Genomic DNA, 21151 nt, shown 5'->3' with positions numbered 1-21151 from the left:
TTTGGGGGTATTTCATCTTGTTTTGCCTGTCTTGGCTCTCCCTTCATACCCACTGTGAAGTTTATGTTACGTTCCACTGGACTGGGCCATGGAGAGCTCAGAACATTGCTCTGGCTGTATCTGCGATGTTTAGCATTTGAATCGGTAGTTGTAGGAAAGCAGATTTCCCTCCCCGGTGTGTGCAGGCCTCATCCAATCCACCGAAGGCCTGACATGTGCTCTCACTGTCTGAGCTGAAACTTGAATCTTCTCTGCCTTCAGACTCTGACTCGGACTGGAACTTACACATCAGCTCTCCCAGGTCCCCAGCCTGCTGACTGCAGATCTGGGGACCTCTCAGCCTCCATAACCACATGAGTCAGTTCCTTATGACAAATCTGTGTGTGTGTGTGTGTGTGTGCGTGCGTGTGTGTGTGCGTGTGTGTGTGTGTGAGTGTAGGTTCTTTAGAACCAATTTCCTGGAGAACCCAGACTAAAACACCAAGAAAACCTAAGTCATTAACAATTAAGTCATATATTTCCATATGTTCCTCCATGCCTATATAATCCTTTACAGGCCAAAAAATGTATGATGGCATCTTCACTAAAGGTAAGTTATGAAAGTTTTTTAGAAAAAGGCTATAAAAAGCCCTACCAATTCTAAGTCTTAAATATCTGGTCTACATTCCCATGCATCTCCTCCAGGCAGGGTCCACCCTCACCTCCTCCCCCTGATGCTGTATCTGCTTCCTAACTTGCCCCCTTCCCTAAGATCTGGCCTGGCCTCTTCTCCACCCCACAAATCTCCTACCAACCCCCGCAACACACCTTCTCTGTGCTCCAAAGAACTCTGTCTGTTTTTCAAACACTGAATCATACTTAGCTGTAACTGCTTGTTTCATGTTTTTTATAATAAAACATAAACGTCACTAGGGCAGGAATGATACTTCTCTCAGTCACCATGGTGAGTAAACACCTAGGACTTAGACTGACAGATAGGAGGCGCTCACAGAATCTTTGCTGCGTCGAAAAGTCAGCCAGTTGAAAAGGTCATACAGCTGCTCAGTAGTGGTGTCTAAACACAGGTGTGTGGAACTGGGAAGCCCGGGTCCTTCGACAGCCCCACACACTGCCATCACTTCAACATTTCCCATGGTCCTCCCTGACTTTCTCCGACCCTGTCCGTCTTCTAAAAGATAGATCGGCCAGGTGCGGTGTGCCTCACGCCTGTAATCCCAGCACTTTGGGAGCCCAAGGCAGGTGGATTGCATGAGCTCAGGAGTTCCAGACCAGCCTGCACAACAAAGTGAAACCCCATCTCTAGTAAAATACAAAACATTAGCCAGGCGTGGCAGCGCGCACCTGTAATCCCAGCTACTCAGGAGGCTGAGGCAGGGAATTGCTAGAACCCAGGAGGCAGAGGTTGCAGTGAGCCCAGATTGTGCCACTGCACTCCGGCACTCCAGCCTGGGCGACAGAGCGAGACTCCATCTCTAAAAAAAAGAAAAAAAAATCTAAGTTTTACAGAAATATATATTAGCACCTGTATTAATCCATTCTCACACTGCTATGAAGATACTCCCTGTAACTGGGTAATTTATAAAGAAAGGAGGTTTAATCGACTCACAGTTCTACATGGCTGGGCAGAACTCAGGAAACTTACAATCATGATGGAAGGTGAAGGGGAAGAAAGGCACGTCTTACATGGCATTAGGAAAGTGAGAGAAAAACAGCAAGGAGATGCCACACTGAAAACCATCAACTCTCTTGAGAACTCCCTCACTCTCACAAGAACAGCCTGGGGAAAACCGCCCCCATGATCCAATCACCTCCCACCAGGCCCCTTCCTCGACACGTGGGGATTACAGTTCAAGATGAGAGTTGGAGCCAAACCCTATCAGCACCCAAAATAAAATGATGGCATTACGTTACCTACTTACAATTCACTGGTAGTTCCCATGCATCTTGAGACATCATGTTTTGCAAATGGAAAAAGGACAAGTGATTTGGGGCTAATTACCCTTCCACCTGACTCAAAATTTATTTAGTTGGGAGTAGCTGTGACAAGTGGCAATTTTCTGTACTTGCACATTGCATTACAAGGCAGCCTTACCTCTGATTTACTGTCTGTGTTAGCCTCAAGTTCCTTTCTGCCCTATATGGACGCTTTTGAACTAATGCCAATTGAACTTTCAAATCTTTTTCCTTTTTTCTTTCTTTTTTTAGAGATGGGGTCTTGCTCTGTCATCCAGGCTGGAGTGCAGTGGCATGATCATAGCTCACTGCAGTCTTAAACTCCTGGGCTAAAGCTATCCTCCTACCTCAGCCTCCTGGGTGCTGAGACTACAGGCACAGGCCACTACGCTTGACTAACTGAATCACTTTTGCCAAATACTTCCTCTCAGATCTAAGTTGCAACTTCTTTTAATCCCTAAAAAGTTCCCCCAAGGCAGCACCATAATAAATTCAACATTCCCAGGGCATTGCTTCAACAATTGCCAGAAAAAGAACTCAATTTACCATCACATTCTTTGGAGCTGTCTGTATAAGAAAGAAACAGCTTCTCTGCTTCAAACGACGTCGTATCTCTTATGCAAAAGCACTGGGCATGTTAGAGTGAATAAAATGTTGACTTTGGGGGAAGCAAGATAGAATTCAAAGGCTTGGTAATAATGAGTTCTAAAGCACATTTTCCCCATATAACTACAGTGTGAACCTCTCACTTAGAAAAAGATTGCAAAATTGCACCTGTAGTGAATAAGCCCTGCAGACACATTTTATTTTCAGAACAGAAATTACCCAGAAAACAAGATTTCACCATGCCACCTCCCCTAAAACATTCATTGTCTATACCTTGGCCAAAATAAAACCAAATAAGTAATACAGCAAATTCCAACAAGTTCTATCTTACTGTGTCATTTCTTTGTTTGACTGGTATAAACTCTGCCAACTTCTTAATTTTTGTAAGATACTTTTTGACAGTCTTTGTATTTTATTTCTTTTTTCTTTTGAGACAGAGTCTCACTCTGTTGCCCATGCTGGAGTGCAGTGGCACGATCTCGGCTCAATGCAACCTCCACCTCCTGGGTTCAAGTGATTCTCCTGCCTCAGCCTCCTGAGTAACTGGGACTACAGGTGCCCACCACCACACCTGGCTAATTTTGTCTTTTTAGTAGAGGCAGGGTTTCACCATGTTGGCCAGGCTGGTCTTGAACACTTGGTCTCAAATGATCCACCCACCTTGGCCTCCCAAAATGCTGGGATTACACGTGTAAGCCATCGCTCCAGGCCTTGTATTTTATTTCTATGACCACAGAAAGGTCAACATCATACCATTTCATTCTATGTTTATTCGTATTTGCTTTGTGTCCTAGTACGTAGCCAATTTTTGTAAATGTTTTGTATCATGTTTGGAAGTTAAAATGTGAATTTCCTAACTATCGGGCATAGGTTCTATGCAGCTCATTAGATCAAGCCTATTAGTGTATTGATCAACTCTTCTACTATTGTTTTTCTGCTTGAATAATCAATTCTGGAAGCTGGTACTAAGATCTCTCACTATGATTAGCGATTTGTCAACTTCTCTGGAAAAGTATGCCAAATTTTCCTTTACCTATTTTGATGATATGTTTTAGGAACATACAAGTTCAGGATTTTTACCTCTTTCTTGTGAAACTTTTCTCTTACCATATTTAATAACTCTACTAATCCTTAATGATATAACTCAAATCTCGTGTCTAATATTAATATAACTAGTAGCTTCCTTTAGTTATTCTTTTATGTTTTTAATCTTTCCCTGTTTTTAATTTTAATGTTTTTGCCTCATTATTTTCTGGGTATCATAGCACATAGCTGAATTTGGACTTTTTTTGTTGTTGTTTTGTTTTTTTTGAGACACAGTCTTGTTCTGTTACCCAGGATGGAGTGCAGCGGCACCATCTCGGCTCACTGCAACCTCCGCCTCCTGTGTTCAAGCAAGTCTCATGCCTCGGCCTCCTGAGTAGCTGGGATTACAGGTACATGCCACCATGCCCTGTTAATTTTTGTATTTTTAGTGGATATAGGGTTTCACCATGTTGGCCAAGCTGGTCTTGAACTCCTGACCTCAAATGACTCACCTGCCTCAGCCTCCCAAAGTGCTGGGATTACAGATGAGCCACTGCATCTGGCCTGATTTTTGTCCAAGAGTTTCTAAATGAACTAGAAAATGGAATCTGTTTACTTTTATTATAATTACTGAACTAATTAGAGTTAGGTTTACTATCTTATTTCGTACTTCCTACTTAATGTTATTTTTCTTTTTCTTTACTTCTTTTTTCTCTCTTCCTACTTCCTAGCATTTTGAAGAAATTCTATTCTCATTTTCCCCCATGTGAAATTTCTAAAATGCACTAAGATGAAAGTTTTAAGAGCTCTCTTTTGAAAGGTGGCACTTCTATTCAACATTACACTAGAAGTGTTAACTATGCCAGTTAGGCAAGAAAAAGAAATAAAAGACATTCAGATTGGAAAGGAAAAAGTAAAACTATCTCCATTTGTAGATGGCATGATCTTGTACACAGAAAATCCAAATGAATCCATGAAAGAAACTATTTAGAGCTAATAACAAGTTCTTCAAGGTTGCAGGATACAAGATCAATATACAAAAGCAATCGTACTCCTATACATTAGCAATGAGCAAACCAAAACTGAAACTAAGAGAATAATTGCATTTACAATAGCATCAAAAAATGAAATACTTAAGAATAAATTTAATGAAAAAAGTGCAAGGCTTGTACACTGAAAACTACAAAACATTGAAAGGAATTAAATAAAATCTAAGTAAATGGAAAGCCATTCTATATTCATGAATTGTAAAACTTCATATTGTTAAGATGGCAATACCCTCCAAATTGACCTACATATTCAATGCAATCTCTATTAAAATCCTAGCTGCTTTCTTCCTGAGATTGACAAGATAACCTAAAATTCATATAAAAATGCAAGGGCCCCAGAATACCCAAAACTATCTTGAAAAAGTATGTCAACCTAAAAAAACGACATCAGAGAAAAATGTCTCCAAATATGTTAAATTTGGAGGGGAATAGAAAAGAGGATTATAATCTGTAATGCACTATGACAAGTCACAGGTGCACACAGTGAGGGAAAAGGAGTAAGGGAAAGTTTTTATTAGAAAAAAGGGAGACATTCACATAAACTTCTTGGGCACAGAGTTCATTGGTTCTGGTAGCTCAAAGCCAGAGTTGGCATCAGTTCATTGGTGGAGGGCTTACTGAGCAAGTGTTCTTTCAAAAGCATCTTATCAGAATTGTTACAGTCCTAAAGAATGTCTAATGATAAACCACATGTCATAGAAATATGTGCACACAGCCGGGCATGGTGGCTCACGCCTGTAATCCCAGAACTTTGGGAGGCCGAGATGGGTGGATCACAAGGTCCGGAGATCGAGACCATCCTGGCTAACACAGTGAAACCCTGTCTCTACTAAAAATACAAAAAATTAGCCAGGCGTGGTGGCAGGCACTTGTAGTTCCAGCTACTCGGGAGGCTGAGGCAGGAGAATCGCTTGAACCCGGGAGGCGGAAGTTGCAGTGAGCCGAGATGGTGCCACCACATTCCAGCCTGGGCGACAGACCGAGACTCCGTCTCAAAAAAAAAAAAGAAAAAGAAAAAGAAAAAAAAGAAATATGTGCACACATGCAAAACATACAAGCTGCACAAAGCTGATGTGTGAAGGACATGAAGAGATTTCTTCCAGGGTTTCTAGAAAGTCCTTACAATAGTTCTTATTTCAGATATGTAAACATGAGCCCCTCTCCTTCATGCCTTCCTGGCACTGTATTGTCTGGATCTGACTAAAGTTATTTCATCCTCATATCTGCAACTTTCACAAGTAGAACAAAGTCGGAGAATTTACACTTCCTGATTTCAAAATTTACTACCAAGCTAGAGTAATTAAGACAATGTGGCACCCATGTATGGATAAATACGTAGATGAATGGAATTGGATTGACGGTCCAGAAATAAACCCATACATCTATGGTCAATAGGTTTCAGACACAACAATTCAAAGGATAAAGAAGAGTCTTTTCAGCAGATGTGCTGGAACCATCAGATAGTCCCATGCAAAAGAATGAGCTTGAACCCTTACCTCACACCATAAACAAAAATTACCTTAAAATGGATGAAAGGCCTAAAAGTAAGAGCTAAAACTATAAAACTGTTACTCCCCCAACACACAAAAAAAAGCATAAATCTTTATAGCCTTGGATTAGGGAGTGGTTTCTTAGATATGACACCTAATACACAAGCAGCTGGAGAAAAGATTTGGTAAATTGGACTTTGAAATTAAAAACGTTTGTGCTTCAAAGGACACTATCCAGAAAGTGAAAAGACGACCCATGGAATGGGAAAAAATAATTGCAATCCATATATCTGAAGATACTTAGAATATGCAAAGAACTCTCCGCTTAATAAAAAGACAAATACCCCCACTAGAGAATCAGCAAAGGATTTAAATAGACATTTCTCCAAATATTATATAATAATGGCCAATCAGATATGAAAAGATGCTCGACCTCAGTAATCATTAGAGAAATGCAAATGAAAACCATAAAAAGAGACCACCTCACACCCACTAGGATGGCTAAAATTAAAAAGTTATTCACGGCTGTCGGTGAGGATGTGGAGAACCTGGAACCCTCACTCATTGCTAATGGGAGTGTGAAATGGCACAGTCACTATGGTAAGCAGTTTGGCAGTTTCTTGAAATGTGGAACATGAAGTTACTGCATAGCCCAGCAGCACTTCCACTCCCGGGTATCCACCCAGGGGAACTGAAAACATGGCCACACAAAAACTTCCACATGAATGTTTCTATCAGCACTATTCTTAACAACCAAAAAGTGGAATCAAACCAAATTTCCATTAACTGATGAATAGATTTTAAAAATGTGGTATAGTCATACAGTGGAAAATTGCCATCCATATAAAGGAATGAAGTCCTGAAACATGCTACAACATGGAGGAACCTTAAATATATGTAATTATATACATATTAATATAAATAAACTATATATATTACATTACATATAATTATATATACATTAATATAAATTTTTTTTGAGACAGAGTCTCGCTCCATCACTCAGGCTAGAGTGCAGTGGTCTTGGCTCACTGCAACCTCTGCTTCCCAGGTTCAAGCCATTCTCATGCCTCAGCCTCCTGAGTAACTGGGATTACAGTTGTGTGCCACCACAACTGGCTTTTTTTTTTTTTTTTTTTTTTTTTTTGCATTTTTAGTAGAGACGGGGTTTCACTATGTTGAGGCTGCTCGCAAACTCCTGGCCTCAAGTGATCTGCCTGCCTCAGCCTCCCAAAGTGCTGGGATTACAAGTGTGAGCTATGGCACCCAGCCTAGGAACGCTGAAAATATTATGCTAAGAGAAAGAAGCCAGATACAAAAAGTACATAGTGTATGATTCCATTTATACGAAGCATTCAAACTAGGCAATCCAAAAAGACAGAAAGTAGATTAATAGTTACCAGGGGCTGCGGGGAGGTAAGAAGGGGAAATGGGAGGGAAGAATGGGAAAATAGGAAAAAGGCTTTCTTGGGGTGATGGGAATGTGAAATTATGCAGTGGTGATGGCTGCCCAGCTTTGTGACTATACTAAAGCCACTGAATCGTGCACTGAAATGGGTGAATCTCAAGGCATGTATATTACAGCTCTCCCTGTGTAAGCAGCTCTTGCTGCCTCCCTCAGCTCCATGCCCATTTGCACAGGCTGCAAAGAGCTCTCCTCGTGCAGTGGAGTCCAGGGAGAAAAGAATGAGGGATGTGACGTGCTGCAAACTGCAGGCAAACAAGGACATATTCTCTCAAATCTGTGTCTCTGGGAGAGAAGATTAAAGCAAGGAAGGCAATGCAAGCAGACAACAGGCACCAGAGGCAAACTCAGCAGGTGACATATAAAGAGCCTCTGGAGTCTGGGGGTATGGGGCGAAGGATCGAGGTAGCCAGCACCCATGCCGGCAATGCCTAGGAGAAATTCCGGCAGGCCTGAGCCCCTGCAGATGCACCTCATCATGTGCAATAAGTGGATTCTTAAAATGTAAAAAAAAAAAAAAAAAAAAAATCAATGCATTGATCAAATCCTGCTTAGAATGTGTTTAGAAGAGCCAACAACTGAAAAAGAATCCCACCGTGAAACAGGTTGTATTATAAATCAGCATTGCCCCGTGGTTTTTCTATTGGATGAAGCCAAATTTTTATTGTAGGATTTATGGTATACCCGGAACTCCCTGGCTTAGCCATTTGAGTCGATTAGGAATTGTTCATTGCACACTGTGTGCCAGGCACTGTTTGTTCTTCACCCACTCAATATTCCTCACCCTTGGGGCATGCAAGGAGCTTTTGGACAGGCCCTGGCCTCCAGGAGCTCACTCCTGTACCTAAACTGCCACCAGGCCATGAGGACAGGGCCAGTCACACTCTGGCTGTGGCAGCAGCTGGACCCCTCACATCTGTGGAACCCATGACACCAGATGCTCAGGAGCACGGACGGAAGGGGCCTCACACTTGCATCCTGGGACATGTGAGATGCAAACGTCCCCAAGACAACATGGCTTCCTGGATCACCCCTGAGGTGCTCCCCCAGCTCGGTGCTCAGTGGAGCTGCACAGGGAATCCTGTGGAGGCATGCTTCTGCCCAAAAGGGGCCATGTCACCGGCCCAGAAATGACTCTCCCCATTAAAATGAGCAGAGTTTAAATCCCCTCTCTCCCATCACAAAACAGAGGGCAGAGAGCTGCAGCACTGGGGAACAGAAGGACTAAGTCCTTCCCAGGGTCAGAAACAACCCTGAAGGCTAAGCCATTGAGGAGGGCGCCCTCATTTAAAATCAGCTCACATAATTTCTGTGCTTAAATTAAACTGCAAGGTGTACGAAAGGCACTGCGTTCCCAGCAAGCGTGGATGAGCGGAGGAAGCGCAGAACCTGGGTGTTGCAGGAGGAAACATCCAGATTATTCTCTTTTGCCGCCTGCCTCTGGCCGCAGTCTCACTGGCCCCTTAGTGAGAAGCATCAGGTGCGTGCCAGGCTCCTCCAGAGGGTCTGTGGGGTACGGTTAGGTGTCAGCTAGGGAGGCAGCAAAATGAACCGGACCCTGCTGCAGAGGACCAGTTAGCCACTCCCCAAGCTTTGGCCACCTTCCTCCCGCTTTGTGCTCACAGGCATGATCCAGAAAGCCTCTGCACATCACAGGCGGGTGGCCAATCCCTGTGCATCCCAGGTGTGCGACTTCCTACACCAAGTATTCCCCCAGGTCCACAGCACCAGCAGCCCAGGCCAGCGGGCGGGCGGTTCTCCTCTCGGGACGGGCAGGATGCTTCCGCACAAGCGACAGGAACCCTGGGAAAGTGGCCGTAGAACACCAGCAGCCTCTTGTCACACATCATGAAAGGTTCAGGGATGTGGGTGTTGGGGGTGGCTGGGTTCAGGGGAACCTTTCCACTCTGCTACCTTCAGCAGAGTCACGGAGCCCCTCAGCTATCACCTCATGGTTCCAATGTGGCTGCTGCACTTCTGGGCACCACTTGCAGATGTGACAATGTCCACTTAAAGAAGGGGGCACTTCCTCCAGTACATCTCTTTGAATTAGGGAGGGAGAGTTTCCTAAAAGGTCCCAGAGACTCCCTATCAGGTCCCACTGGGCAGAGGAGCTCCCATGCCCAGGCCCTAACTGCAAATGGCGGCTAAGAAAGAGAGTGTCTAAAATGTTCACCTCTGCGACAGGACATGGGTTCTCCTGGACACAAAGAGAAGGGACAGGCGGTTGGGCAGCCAATCCCAGTATGTTCCAGATATGCCACTTCTTGCATAAGAGGTTCAGGAATAAACTCACCATGTGATTTCTGTTGAAAGATGGTCTTGCGCAGCAAAGATGGAACTTTCTCACTGAGATTCTACTAACCTCGTTTTTAAAAAGTTTTAAGTGTGAGCCACTTTCCAAACTGAGATGGGATAAACAGAGCTGCGCCCAAGCAGCTCTTCAGTACTGCATTCGCCGCAGTGTCTCATAATTGCATTTTTCTGCATCTCTCCTCCATGTTAGCTTGAGCTCCACAAGGGCAGGGAGAGCGCCTTAACACTGAATTCCAACAGGTGAACTTGTGCCTGATACAGGCAGGTAGTCCAGTTTCGGTGTTTGAGTACCATCTATTACCAGGCACGGTTCTAGGTAGTGCATAAAACAAACGACCTGCTTTCACAGAGCTTACCTTTTAGTGGGTGGAGATAAACAGGACAGATAAACAGGTGTACACACAAGTATATACATGTAGAATGTCAGCTGACGGGTGATAAGTGCTGCAAAGGAATAAAAGTCAGAAGGAGGGGCTAGAAAGTGAAGAAGGAAGCTGCTCTCTCAGCTGGATCACTGGGAAAGTCTCTCAAGAGGTGACATTGCAGCAGAGAGCCGAACGCAGTGAGGAAGCCATGAGGTTTGTTGAAAAAGAGCATTCCAGGCAGAGGAACGGCAGGTGCAAAGGCCTTACGGCAGAAATCTGCCTGGAATGTTCAAAGGCAGCACGAAGGCCAGTGTGCCTGGAGAAGCATGAATGGGGGAGGTGGTGGGAAATAAGGCCAGAGGGGGCGCCAGGGCCACATCAGTGAGGGACTTGTGGGCCACAGTCAGGATGTAGGCTTTACTGACGAACGTGGTTGTCATTGTCCGGTTTTGAGTGAAGGAGAAGCATAATTCAACTTGCATTTACTTCTTTTCTTTTTCTTTTTTTGAGACGGAATCTCACTCTCTCCACCAGGCTGGAGTGCGGTGAGTGGCGTGATCTCAGCTCACTGCAACGTCTGCCTCCCAGGTTCAAGCAATTCTCATGCCTCAGCCTCCTGAGTAACTAGAGATAACAAGTGTGCGCCACCACACCCAGCTAATTTTTGTATTCTTAGTAGAGATGAGGTTTTACCATGTTGGCCAGGCTGGTCTTGAACTCCTGACCTCAAGTGATCCACCCGCCTCGGCTTCCCAGGTGTTGGGATTACAGGTATGAGCCACTGCACCTGGCCTCAACTTGCATTTTAAAAGAAGCATTTAGGCTGGGCAGGGTGGCTTACACCTGTAATCCCAGCACTTTGGGAAGCCGAGGTGGGCGGATCACCTGAGGTCAGGAGTTCAAGACCAGCCTGGCCAACATGGTGAAACCCCGCTTCTACTAAAAATACAAAAATTAGCTGGGCATGTTGGCACATGCCTGTGGTCCCAGCTACACAGGGGGCTGAGGCAGGAGAATGCTTGAACCCAGGAAGCGGAGGTTGTGGTGAGCCATGATCATGCCATTGCACTCCAGCCTGGGCGACAGAGCAAGATGTCATCTCAAAAAGAAAAAAAGAACGATTTTGGCTTTACCCCCTGAATACACTGGGAGTAAGCATGTGAGGAGACAGCCTGGGGGTGGGGGTGGGGGTGGGGCTGCTGCACCACTTCTGAGAAGCACCTCTCGTTGGGGTGGGGTGGCACCGTGGCTAACAAGCAGGCCTGGGAGCCAGGCTCCCCGGGTCCCAGCCGGAGCTGTGACCTTGGACACGTTGCTTAGCCTGTTTGTGCCTCATCTGATTCACCATAAAGTGGGGATCATAACATTACCTTCCTCAGTGGTTCTCAAAGTGTGGCCTTGGCCAACAGCATCAACATCACCCAAGAACTTACTGGAAATATAAATTGTCAAGCCCCAGGACAGACCTGCCATTTCAGAAACCCGGGGGGTAGAGCTGCCAGACAAACTACAGGTCATCCCACTAAATCTGAATTTCAGACAGATGATTAATATTATCCATGCAATATTTGGGGCCTACTTATATTAAACAATAATTTGTTATCTGAAATTCAAATGTAATCAGATGTCCTGAATGTTTATTTGTTAAGTTTGGCAGCCCTGTCTTGGGGGGGACCCCGCAATCTGCATTTTAAGGGGTCCTCCAGGTGATGCTGGTGGCTGCATCGCCTGGAGGTTTCAGACCACGGACCTTCCTCGTTGGTGGTGCTGGAAGCCTCCGAGTTTAGCACAGTGCCTGGCTTGTGGCCAGTGCTGGAGGTGGCCACCGTTCCACCAAGTACTCACTGATGCCAGGGAACTGAGTGCCTTGGCGGAGGCCCACTGTGGGTGTGGTCTCTTCTCCAGGAAGGTTCTTATCCTACATGGGTTGAGTTCTTAGAGATTTTCAAAGTACACTCACCTGATGACCTGAAATCATTCCACTCCCTCCCTCTGATGGGCATAGTGCCCATCCTCCCCGTGGCTCAGGAGTTTGAAATTTCTCTAACTCAGTAACCAAGAAGGAATGAAGTCTAAAATCCAGCTGACTAATGACACTGCAGAGAGCGTAGGTTTCAGTTTCCGGATTGCTCTGGTCCGTTTTGCTGAGCACTTGGACTGAGGGGGCCTGAAGGAGTCACTCTTGTAAATGTTAACTCAGTGGTCAGAACAGAAGGCTGAGGTGTTTTTGTGAAGACAGCAAGGAAAACAGACTTCCTGGCTTCCCTGGAGATAACAGACACATATGTCCTAATTATTTATGAAATGAGTGAATAATTTGTGTTCATCCTATCATCACCCAACCCATTGGTGCCAATGAATGATGCCAACCTGTTATATCAATAGAGTCAGAAATTTTATGTGAAATCATCATCCTGAGTGGCTGTCAGGAATATCTGAAAAATACTAATTATCATGTTAGATTGGCCCTGGGAAATAAACACAGAACTTAAGTATCTAGTAAAGTACAGAGCGCACCCCAGCCTCACTTACAAATAAATATCTTCTCAAGATGCCACCGTGTCCTCAGAACTCGGTGTGTTCACACACGTGGCTTGTTCCCCAGCAGCAACTTCGCATTCAAGCAGAATTCAAACAGAGGCCTGGAATTAAAACGTCTCCACTTTTCTTTAACCAAATGGTAGTTCTAATTATAGCCTTCAGACTGGCACGCGTGTTTATTTGTTCATCTCTCACTTTGGCTTGTAATTAAGAGTTAGTGCATTGTACCTTAGAAATGGGTGACAAATTATTACAATGTGTTCTGGGCTGTGGGTGATTACAGCAGGTGGTTAAGGAGGCTTGGGGTGTTATCCATTTCTATAATTATGTCCTCCTGTTACATTGAATGTTCGTGACCAGGACACAGGGAAGGCAACCTTTAGTCTCGATCCCATCAGAAAAGGCAGCAGTGTCTCCCATGGAAGCATGTGGCCTCCTGAAAGCCCTGAAGGGCAGGCACTGGGAGCCCCCAGTTCTGGTCCTCACGCTGCCCTAACCGGCTGGTGACCCCAGAGAAGCCATTTCAGATCTGGCCAACTCCTCTTTTGTGAGCCTTTATCTGTCCTCCTAGTTTAGCAAACAACAGTGCTCAATAAATATATGTCAAATAAAGTGTGTGAATAAACAAAGTAATTGATGAAAAGCACTCAGCCCCACTTCGAATTTTCCTTTTTTTTTCTTTTCTTCTGAGACAGGGTTTCACTCTTTTCTCCAGGCTGGAGTGCAGTGGCACAATCTTGGCTCATTGCAGCCTCTGCCTCCCAGGTTCAGGCAATTATTCTGCCTCAACCTCCCAGGTAGCTGGGATTACAGGTGCCCATCACCACACCTGGCTAATTTTTGTATTTTTAGTAGAGACGGGGTTTCACCATGTTGGCCAGGCTGGTCTCGAACTCCTGACCTCAAGTGATCCGCTCGTCTTGGCCTCCCAACGTGTTGGGATTACAGGCATGAGCCTCTGCGCCCGGCCAGAGATTCTGGGGAAAAAAAAAAAAGAAAGAAAAAGAAAAAGAGATAGAAAGAGAGGAAGGAAGGAAGGAAGGAAGGAAGGAAGGAAGGAAGGAAGGAAGGAAGGAAGGAAGGAAGGAAAGGAGGGAGGGAGGGAGGGAGGGAGGAAAGAAGCCAGTAGCCGGGCCAGAATTTTCTTTGCTGACAGCATGCCTCTTATTAGGTGGCCTCACAGGGATAATATCCCTGTTACAGAGGCACAGAATTCAAATCCTGCACCCCTTCTATAAGGCATGGCTGCATGAGCTAAAGAAAATTACATCTCCCAGAGCCTCAGTTTGCCTACTTGTCAAATGGGATGCAATAACATTTACTGCCATGGCTGTTGGGAAATTAAGTGAGGTGACGCGTGCAGACCATATGGTGGCAGTAGGTGCTCAACAGATGATGGTCCTCAGGATTTAGCTGGTGCCCTTCACATTCCTCACCCAGCCAATGGTTGTTGAGTTCACTCAAAGCCATCAGAGATCCACAATCGGTCTGACCTGGCCCTTCCTGCTGTGTCAGGGCACACAGAGAGCCCATTGTCACTGTCACACCAAACTGTCCTTGTTTCTCTGTCACAATGTCCATCGTTCCCTGGCTAGTGCTTGGGCAGAAATGGTGGCTCTCTTACCAGCCCAGTGCCCCTGGCACTGACATGGTAGCTAACATTCCATCCCCCATGTCACGTCCCCCCACCAGCTCAGTGGCACACCTCTCCCCAGTAGGGTTTCAAGGAAGAATCCGGAAAGGCTCTTGTCTGAAACTCAGGAGAAATTCTCTTGGCGCTGGAAAAGCCCAGTGCTGCTCAAAATCATGCACCTCTCTTTTCCTGGGGAAGAACGCCCGCTTCTGCGGAAAGTCCTAGGGCCACAGGGTCCTCAAAGGTCCGCTTCCTGCAAGAGCCTGGGCACATCAAGGGCCACTGCCTGTGCCACCTGGTTCTACCCCCCTGGCAGAAAGGCCCTGACCTCCCATTTCTCTTCCTAGCGGCTGAGATTTTCTCCACTCCACATTTGCCTCCTTCCAGGAGCAGGATTTTCCCTAACCTGCCTCCAGGCCCAGATGGCAGTCAGGAATCAGGCTTTAAGGAACGACTAACACCCAGTGTGATGATTTCAGATCCTGCTCCCATGACCTCCACATCCCCTGAACTGTATGGCTGCATGATCTAAAGAAAATCACTAAATTTCTCAGTTTGCCCACCTGTTCAATGGGATGTAATAACATTTACTGCCCATGGCTCTTGGGAAAAGTTAGTGAGGTGATGTGTGTAGAGCACACAGTGGCAGTGGGGGTGGCTCTGTTTCTCCTTGTTTGCTGCTGCCCTGTGGGGAGAGCACCCCCTGCACTGAGGAACAGAGTGACCTCAGGGCCCGCAGGTCCTGGGCCTACCACCCCACCCTCTGGAAATACAGGTGGGCATGGGAACCAGAGCAGAAGAGCCGGTCAGTCATTCGCTTTCCTCTTCATTAACTTCACGCACACACAGGGTTCCCCCAAGGCTGCCTTCTATTGGCCGTGACTTCAGTGTGCTACAACCAGTGACACTGCACACTGTGAAGAGCATTTCCGGATTGATTCCTGAACTTGACCTCTATTTGAGAAGTTTTACAACCAAATCATCTGGTGTATTGCAGTCATCTAAATAACAGCATCGGGTGAAATCAGTATCACTTGGGGACTCACAGCAAAGTCTGGAGCACTGTTTCTCAAAGAGTGTTTCCCACATCTCCAGTGAGGTCCAGAGAGGCCTTACCGGGCTGTCTGGAGTTTTCTAGGAGAATGTGTCTGTGTTTTCGTTTGGTGCTGGCCTGTGCTGGGGGTACAGTGACAGCCTAGGGGAGGTGGAGGTCATGGGAGCAGGATCTGAAATCCTCACACTGGGTGTTAATGGTTTCCTAAAGCCTGATTCCTGACTGCCATCTGGGCCTCGACGCAGGACTGGGGAAGATCCTGCTCCTGGAAGGAGAAGGATGTGGAGTGGAGAAAATCTCAGCCACCTGGGGGAAACTAGAGGTCAGAGCCATCCCACCAGGTAGTGCTGAGGAAGAGTGCGGTAGAGGCAGGTGGCACAGGCAGCAACCCTTAGTGTCCCCCCTTCCCCTGAGGCCACACTCTCCAAGCCAGGAGGGTCACAAAGCAGCTGGGGAAGAGGTCAAAGCAGGGCCACGCCTCGACCTGATTCCCATGGGGACTCCAAGAACACCTGGCCTGCGGCCCCACCCCCATGGCTCTGGGACTCCCAACTTCCACCCAGGCCAGGGCGGCTGGGTAAATACAGAGACTCAAAAAGAGCCCAAGGTGACACTCAGGGCCTGCCCAGCTCCATGTGTTATGGCAGGAACCCCTAGGTACCTATTAGCTGAGGCATGGGGACCTGTCAGAGAAAGTCATTTTCATGGGGGTAAAGTGACTCTGAAGCCAAGGGCGCAATCAGTCAATGGGGCTGTTTGAGCCAAGAATCAAATGGAAGTTCCAGCCAGACCTCAGGGCACCCCCAGAGCAGCCGGGACGTCATCAGCCAGGGTGGACAGCTGAGCTCCCCAGACCACAGATGACAGCAGCCACAGGCTTCTGCAACAGCCCACCAGGCTACCCAGGGGCAGGACAAGACAGACCTACCACCTAAGCCTCCAGCAGCCAGGGCCCACCCAAGAGCAGAACAGTCACCCGCCTAGAGACCAGAGGCTCTCCTTCCCCCACCGCATGCACCGCCCCCACTCAGAGAGGATCAGGGGCTGAGCGGAAGGAAGGAGGTCTGCAGTGCGGACCGGGTGTCTGTGAAGAGACTGTGGCATCCACAAGAGACAATGCCAGCCAGTGGAAACAAAGGGGCTGCATTCTCTTTGCACCGTGGGTGCAGCGTGCTTACGTGGGGTTTAAGAATTCATGTAATTAGCACCACAGGCTAATGATAACCCCTCCCTAGATTACAAGACAGTCCCATCATCTCCAGCATCTGGCCCCTTGGAGAAGAGTTTGCAGAAGGAAGAAAAGAAAACCAGAGAACATTCTCTATAAGGCCCTTTGCAGAGAAGAAAGCTCAGCTCCTGCCTTGGAAGCAAAGCTGTAGGAAATCTCTTTCCCATCTTGCAAGAAGATGTGAAAAAGCTGAGAAGCCAGATACTAAGGAGAAGAAACCCGAAGCAAAGAAGGCTGATGCTGATGACAAGGGGAAAAGGGATCACCTCAAGACTGAACAACTCAAGAAGGGGAAGTCCCATTGCAGCCTCAATCCCGTCCTTGTCAGAGGAATTGGCAGGTATTCCCAATCTGCCATGTATTCCGAAAGGACACGTGGAAGAGGAAGTACTGAGCTGCTAAGTCCAAGGTGGAAAAGAAAAAGAAGGAGAAGCTTCTTGCAACTGTTACAAAACCAGTTGGTGGTGACAAGAACGGTGGTACCTGGGTGGTTAACAAAATGCCTAGATAGCATCCTACTGGAGATGCGCCTCGAAAGCTGTTGAGCCACGGCAAAAAGCCCTTCAGTCAGCATGTGAGAAAACTGAGAGCCAGCATTACCCCCGAAGCCATTCTAATCATCTTCACTGGATGCCGCAGATGCAAGAGGGTGGTTTTCTTGAAGCAGCTGGCTAGTGGCTTGTTACTTAGGACTGGACCTCTGGTCCTCAATCGAGTTCCTCTATGAAGAACACACCAGACATTTGTCATTGCCACTTCAACCAAAATTGACATCAGCAATGTAAAAATCCCAAAACATCTCACGAATGCTTACTTCAAGAAACAGCAGTTGCAGAAGTCCAGACACCAGGAAGGTGAGATCTTCGACACAGAAAAAGAGAAATACGAGATTACAGGGCAGCACAAGATTGACCAGAGAGCTGTGGACTCACAGAGTCTACCAAAAATCAAAGCTATTCCTCAGCTCCAGGGCTACCTGTGATCTGTGTTTGCTCTGAGGAATGGAATTTATCCTCACAAATTGGTGTTCTAAATTTCTTAAGAAGAACCTAATTAAATAACTGATAGCATTTAAAAATAGTAAATCTGTGGGGACAGAGGCCTGGGCCATGTCTGTGACCAGCATGCTGCAGTGGATGTGGGCCAGAAGGAGGAAGCACAGTAAGCCGTGGGGACACCCCGTGCTGTTCACAGAGCCAGGCACCCAGAGCACGGAGCAGAGCGGCTTCCTTCTTCCCCAGGCTGCTGAGCCTGTGCTGAGCGTGTGTGGAGGGCGCAGTGGGCCGTTCATTGGGGCTGGGAGCTAGCCCACTCTGCCGCCTCGGAGCAGATACAGCCATCAATTACCCCAGCATGTGCAAGAAGGACGCCACTGTCCACACGCTGGGGCCGGGTTTGGAGCGTACTCAGAGACGGAGATCCGTGACCATCCACACGCTGGGGCCGGGTTTGGAGCGCACTCAGAGACGGAGATCTGGGTGCAAGGGGGTTATGGGGGTGTCCTGGAGACCAGACCCCGCGAGGGGAGAGGGCAGCGGGAATGAGCAGCAAAGGCTCACAGGCAGCTCTGAGGCTGGGTGGCTGCACAGTAGCCTGCATCAGGCAGGTGGCCCTGCCGTTACCTGGCATAGCAATCAGCCACTAAAGCAGGTGGCATGAGAGGGGCATGAGCTCATACCAGGCAGCCCCGTCCAGGTGAGTCCTGGGAGGCGATGCCTGTGCCTCTGTCTTGGAGCGGGAGTTTGGGGCACCCCCCACAGCATTCACACGAGGCTAGGCTTCACGGTCAGGCCTTACACCTGGTGCCTGTGTCAGCCTCCCCTGGATGGGATTTGGAGTTTCAGTGGATACCAACACCCATGTAGAGCCCACGATGACCTGCTTTCCAATTAAGTGAACACCTCAAAGTCCCTTCCAGTGTAAACAATCTGATTCCTTGATTTAATCCTCCACAGTTAAAGGAACCTCTGCACTAATGGGCTTGAGTGAAGTCTTTTTGCACAGTAATACGTGGTCGTATAACCCCCACAACATGTCTCTAAACCCACGTAACAGTCACGGCTCTCGATAGTGATTACGGTTGTGCAGGGCTGAGATCTGAATGCTGGTTGCGGTTGTGCAGGGCTGAGATCTGAATGCTGGTTGCGGTTGTGCAGGGCTGCGATCTGAATGCTGGTTTCTACAGCGGATTTGTCACATTCAGGTAACGGGTTTTGGGACTTGAATGTATCTTTTTGGAGGGACACAATTCAATCCACAACACACCCCCTCCTGGGCACCTGCACCCGGCGTTCCACACTGGGGATAAAGGCCCAGCCCTGGGCTCCACTCAGGATGACCCTGAAGGGCTGTGCCAGCTCCAGAGCTTCCTTGGGAACCAGCGGTTAGGGCATCACTGCCCGACAACTCCCTCTACCCCACTGGCCTTTCTTCTCTCCCTTCACAGACCTTAAACCCAAGAGCACTGCTCCACACCAATAAACACTCTTCTGTCTCTGAGTGAGCTTCCCCAGGGACCCAGCCTGCATCAGGGACTCAGCTAGGTGGGAACACGGGCCTATGCCGACGCGTGGCCTGGGGAACACGGGCCCATGCCGATGCGTGGCTGTGAAACTAACAAACACATCACCCAAGGCCTCCAGGTGAGGGTCCCGACACAGCCACGTTGTGACAGGACAAGTTTGTTCCAGAACGTTTCAGAGGCTACCCCTGGGCAGCCACCTCCAGACTCCATTGATGAGCGGTCTTGGGAACCTCCCCCCGCCCCACTGTGCCCCACCCGTGTCTGGTGATCCTCCCGGTCTGTAAACCGTGGCCCGGCCGACTTTAAGCAGCTGTCAGTTATGTACTCACTTCTGCCTCCAAGACGTCGGTCGGCCTCTACTGTACACGCCTCACACTGAGTGCCAAGGACATGCAGCTCACGGTCATGGCCCTGACCTCGAGTGTCTCCAACTCAGTGGGAAGGAAGACAAACGCACAGCTTTCCATGACACAGAGGGATGGGTGTGGGAGAGGCAGCCGCCAGCTGCTGTGGGAACCCAGAGAAATGAGACTTCAACCCAGACCCAGTCCACGTAGGTGCCTCAGAGACAGGGGGACGGTGGTCCCGGGAGGGGCACACTGTGGCCGCTCCTGCACAGCCAGGGAGCTATAGGGGTTTCCACATGGCCAGGTGCAGCAGGGAGGCCCAAGGCAGGCAGGCACCTGATTGTGAAGTGAACAACTATTGAGTTCCATAGGTTACTAAACTAGTTGGAGGCAGCTATCCCCAGTCCTACTCCACGATACAATGCCTGATACATGTGGTGGCTGTGGATGTGTGACTGTGTTTAGCACATGGCCTGGGAGTTAAGCCCCTTCCTCTCCCCTTTTCTGGTCTGGAGGGTTCACCTGAACCCTGTTCATTCCACATGGGGGGCCGATTTTTTAATCAGATCGGTCCTGGGTCTTCACCAGCTCATCTGACTGGTCTGCCGAAGTTACTTCCGCTCTGATTTATGAATTCCATAACCAGATTTCTCACATCAGAGGATTTCCAGTCTTCAGATAAGCGAGGGCGGGTAGAAACCTTTGGGTCACTGTAGTTAGTTTCACACTTTCAAAACTAGAAAATTTCTAACCAGGGAAAGTGAAAACGTGAGAGCCTCAGCACAGGTCAAACGCGAAAACACCTAAGAAATCAAGAGAATTAAAAAGAGAGGCCGGGCATGGTGGCTCACACCTGTAATCCCAGCACTTTGGGAGGCCGAGGAGGGCAGATCACTTGAGGTCAGGAGTTTGAGACCAGTCTGGCTGACATGGTGAAACCCTGTCTCTACTAAAAATACATTAGCCAGGCGTGGTGGGCTCCTGTAACTTCAGCTACTCAGGAGGCTGAGGCACGAGAATTGCTTGAACCTGGGAGGCACAGGTTGCAGTGAGCCAAGATCGCACCACTGCACTCCAACCTGGGTGACAGAGTGAGACTGCTTTTAAGAAAAAGAAAGAAAAGAAAAGAGGCCAGTAGTCTGAAGACAGGAAATGCCAGCTCGGTGTTCAAAAGCAGAGGAAAGATGAATTCTAAAAACCAGCTACGTGCAGTGGCTCATGCCCATAATCTTAGCGCTTTGTGAGGCTGAGGCAGGAGGATTGCTTGAGTCCAAGAGTTCAAGACCAGCTTGGACAACATAGTGAGACCCCCCCCCATCTCTATAAAAAATTAAAACGTATTAATAAGTAACCAGGCGTGGCGATGCACATTATACAGTTGTAGCTACCCAGGAGGCTGAGGTAGGAGGATCACTTGAGCCCAGGAGGTCGAGGCTGCAGTGAGCTATGATTGTGCCACTGAATTCCAGCCTGGGTGACAGAGTGAGACCCCATCTCAAAAAATTAAATAAATGAAAAGTAGAAACAAATCAGCAATCCTGACCAATTTTGAGC

General features: G+C 47.6%; 1 pseudogene; it reads left to right on the top strand.

The window, feature by feature from the left end:
• Positions 1-15991: 15991 nt before the first annotated feature.
• LOC126934438 (60S ribosomal protein L6-like) lies at positions 15992-17759 on the top strand (annotated as a pseudogene).
• The last annotated feature ends 3392 nt before the right edge of the window (positions 17760-21151 follow it).

This window comes from Macaca thibetana, chromosome 13 (assembly GCF_024542745.1).
Source record: "Macaca thibetana thibetana isolate TM-01 chromosome 13, ASM2454274v1, whole genome shotgun sequence".
NCBI lineage: Eukaryota > Metazoa > Chordata > Mammalia > Primates > Cercopithecidae > Macaca > Macaca thibetana.
The sequence above is the reverse complement of the archived record's forward strand: the minus strand, read 5'-3'. Positions and strand labels throughout refer to the sequence as shown.